Here is a 4,439-nt window from a genome sequence, read left to right as displayed (position 1 = left end):
ATGTCTCAGAGTTCAAAATTACAGAGTGGGTTGTCTTCACACTTGTGATTTCAGTGGGATGTGGAAAGGGTTGATGAAGCTTTTGTAGAAGAAATGGCCACCAGGTCCATTCACGAAGCTCTGCCATGGGGTGGTGACCAGGGAGGAGGACCTCAAATGTCCCCGGCCAAAGGGCATTTTGTCCAGGTACTGCCCAGCATCATGATTGCATCTTCATCACTGGGGATGTTGAGGACCTGGATGTCACACGAGCTGGTGGCACAGCAGGCATCAGCACTGCTGGGGTGGCCCGAGGGGAACCATGTCGCCAAGGTCCCCACCTGCCTGGACATAGAGACAGATCCTTCCGAAAGAGCGGCTGGGGATGGCAGGGATGCAGCTGAAGAAGCAAATCTTGGTTGGGGCTGGAGCTTGGGGTGTGCGAGGAGAGGCTGAGAGCTGGGTGGGTGCAGTGGGAGAGAAGGCAAAGGGGGATTTTATCGCTCTCTGCAGCTCCCTGCTGGGATGGTGCAGAGGAGGCAAAAATGGACTCGCCTCAGAGGCGCCCAGTGATGGGACAAGAGACATTGGCTCAAAATGCAATACCGGAGATTGTAATTACTTATCCCAGACTCCTGAGGAATGAAGTCTTCTGAGGTAACCCTGTCCCACTTGTTTCTAATGAGCATTTCACATTGCAGTTTCCCCAGGCCCCCGATAAGGCTAAGGAGCATGTTAGAGATTGGCGCTCCTTATTCACTGACACAGAGGAGCATTCAAACTAAATGAGGTACCTAATTTTGAATAGTAGTTGTGCTGGGTCTTCTCCCTAACCCATGGAAAAAGACAGATATCTTCGGTGAAGTCTGAATCACTCACTGAAGGTTTCTGCGGTGACCACAGAGAGATCCTGGAGCAGTCACGGTCCTGACCAAGGAAGTCTCATCTCGTTTAGAGATGATGAATCCAGGCCTGGGGTTCTTGTGCTCTGACTGCTAAATAAGAGGGTCAGGTCCTCCTTGTTGTCCCCAAGGCTTCTACAAACTGATCTGACTTTGTGTGATTGAAAGTCATTTATCAGTTTAGTGTCTTGGCCTCCCCAAATGCTGCTGGAAACAAAAGAGAAAAATATCAGTACCTCAAAACCTGTGATTTGAACATGGACTGAGAGCTTTTTATAGATACCTTTTGGACTGGCATTGAAATCTGGCCTTGCACTCCGGAAATGACCAGAGCTTGAGGGCAGCTTCATCCATGGTGAAACTCCAGTCCTCCATCCAACAGGGAAACCTTGCTGCAGGTGAAAAGGCATTTCCAAAGCCTGGAAACTGGATGAGCTTCGGTGTATACTCACCTTTTACCAACCAGATTGGTACTACTACGATGGCAAAACCTAGCATTGAACAACCCCCCTTCATGAATTGCATGGTCAGCTACTACTTTTAACCTGTTTTACTTGATATCTGCTGTCTCCCTGGTAATCTATCATTTTACTGCTTTGGGGATAATCTCTTACCCTGTTGCTTGCTGTGGTAGTTTGCTGATTTCATGAGCAAGATGCTGCTCCTGTTTTTTAATGATGTTCTACCACTTTTATAAACAATCATCTGCTGGATTTCCAGATATTCAGCAGCCATGGCTTCAGCATTTTAAAGCCATGGCTTCCAGAGGATTGCTGGCTATCAGATGGCCAGATATGCATGTGCTGTCAATCTGATATATCCAGGATGAGTTAGGCTAATGCTCAGCAGTGTTAATTTTTTCTTGTACGAAGATCCTGGCCAAGCCAACGCGCTGTTTGAGGAAGTTCTGGCTAGCCCATCACAGTGTGGGAGTTGAAGAATGAGAGATTAAGTGTTTTCCATGGTCTTGTGGGACCACACTCCCTGCTTGACCCACATCCTCCAACTTTTGGGTCTCCAAACCTTTGACTCTGTGATGACCAGCAGAGACCCCAGGAGCAGCCAGCCCAGACAGCAGCCTGGCTGACTGAGGACATGTGGAGGCCAACCATACGCTATGTCAGGGGGTGCAGGTCTGATTAATGTCAGAGTCCAAGTCCTGAAGGATGATGAAAATACATTCATACAGCTCTGTGTAAATCATACTTAATTTTTCATCAGTAGACAGGGAGGCTATGGGGAGGGGGACTGGAAAACACAGAGGTTAAATGACTTACTCCGAGCTGTAGAGCTGCACAGGATAGAGATTTCCAAACTTGCAGATCAGTCACTTGGTCACTGGGGCCTCAATTTAATTAGCTAGTGTGTTTTTATTTAAGAATGACAGCGCATTACGTTTCCCTGTAATTCATGGACCCCACCCCACTGTGTGCAGATACAGATCAAAGAGATGGCTCCTGCTCACAGCCTTGCTGCTAGAAATGGTTTCTTTTCATGCCTTAAATTTGAGAACATCAACAGTATCTGAAACATTCAGCAAATGATTTCTTTTCTACTTAAAAGCAGACTTGCTTTCAAATAATTTCCTCTTTCTTTGGTGCAGGTTTCCGCACTCTGAAAGCTCCACGCAGAGACCTCAGAAATAAATCAGATCCCAAGCGTTCAGCCCCGTTGCTCATTTTGCAGGTCTGTGTTTTGCAAGCAGACCGTTTTCATGTGCAAACAGCAGCCGGCTCACAAATGCTGGCAAAATAAAAGTAATTTCTGAAATCACTGGCCACCAAATCCCTGCCTAAGCTTCCAGTGATTAAGCCTGGGTTATCATAACAATGTGAAAGTGCATGACGCCCTGTGTAATATCTTTACGGGTTCTGCTGTGACAGTGTCAGATCTGAGGGTATTTGCTGCCCAGGCTTGTTTTGATCATCATTCCCTCTCTCCTGACCTGGGAACACAGTTGGGTCGTTCTTCATGACTTAAGGGAGCTTGATCAGATTCAGTAAAAGGAAGCTGAGAAGAAAATCTGGTTCATGACTAATAGTAGGTCTCACTGAGCTCACGTAGTACTTGGGAAACATTTAGACCAGAGAGAAGACCAGATTAGCTGGTGGATGATCTATTTATACCATGAGCCCTCAACCCAAAGGTTCCTTTCTAGCGTTGCTCTCTTCAACTTCCCCTTGTCTGAAGAAAGCAACGGCTCTTCTGCGACCTAGCCTTTTCCCAGTAGGCAGTTTGGAAGAGGCTGCTCCATTTTAGGGCTCTTTAGTCAAATAAATTATTGCATTGACCCCGTTGGGGGCAAAAGCAAAAGGCCAGTTCTTCATTATCAACTGGAGTTTTGCAGGTAGGTTGCTTCTGCAGAGTCATAGAATCATAGAACAGTTTGGGCTGAAGGGACCTTTAAAGGTCATCTAGTCCAGCCCCCTGCCATGGACAGGGTCATCTTTCACTGGATCAAGTTGCCCAAAGCCCCATCCATCCCGGCCTTGAACATTTACAGGGAGCCAGGGGCAGCCACAGCTTCTCTGGGCAACCTGTGCCAGGGCCTCAGCACCCTCATCATAAAGAATGTCTTCCTTGTATCTAGTCTGAATCTACCCTCTTTTAGCTTAAAACCATTACCCCTTGTCCTATCGCTACAGGTCCTTTCTGCCTGTCCTCTCCTGCCTGCTGTGACTATTAGTAGATACTGGGTAGTGACGGGGCTGGGAGGCATAGGGCAGGCCAAGAGCTGAGGCTTTGCAGATGGTAATGTTTGTGGTGCTAAAACTCATGTGTTCCCAAAAGGGGGGGGGGGTCTGTAGAGGAAAACCCGCAAGCACTGGGGCAACATGGCTGATTTGGGTCTTACTGCCTGATGAGAATAGATGGGAGGGAGATGACAGCCCTGCGACATCACATCCTTGCTGTCCAGATCTACAGCCCAGCTGCCACTTGATGCTCATTCAATCAGGTGGGAACCAGGCAGAAGGGCCCCCAAAACCTCCCTTCTCCGATCCGTCCTCGCTGTGTCATTAGCACATCTAGGGTGAGGAGCAAACCAGCCAGACACCCCAAAGGTCCACGTTACCCCCAAATTTGTGCAGTTATCCAAGGATGTGGCTCCACCCTGATGTTGGTTGGGGGTCTGCAGAGCGGTCGTGATGGATCTGGCAAGGGTGCAAGCTGGTCTGCGGGACGGCACAGTGCACACCCTTCTGTACCATGGCGAACGTGAGCCAGCTCTGCTCTGTCTAATTAAGGGGCATGATTTCACCTCCCATTACCTCACGCTTACCACAGGGTAAGAGCACGGATGTGGGCAGTATGACACACTGCAACTTCACACCCTTGCGTCGGTGATTTGCTCCTGTGTCCATACCCTTTTTGTTTTTATATTCCCCAACAGGAGCTGCCTAAACCACTGCTATTTCCATCCACGCACACGTACATACACAGACAAAGTTTTAAAGGTTTGGTGGAAATGATCCTACGCGGTACGTTGCACAACCTCTACGGAAGGTGAGATCAGAGATTTCCAACCTGACTTAAACTATCCTGGATGTATCACGGAGG

The sequence above is a fragment of the Balearica regulorum genome, chromosome 1, assembly GCF_011004875.1.
Source record: "Balearica regulorum gibbericeps isolate bBalReg1 chromosome 1, bBalReg1.pri, whole genome shotgun sequence".
Taxonomy (NCBI): Eukaryota; Metazoa; Chordata; class Aves; order Gruiformes; family Gruidae; genus Balearica; species Balearica regulorum.
Note: the sequence above shows the minus strand (reverse complement) of the source record.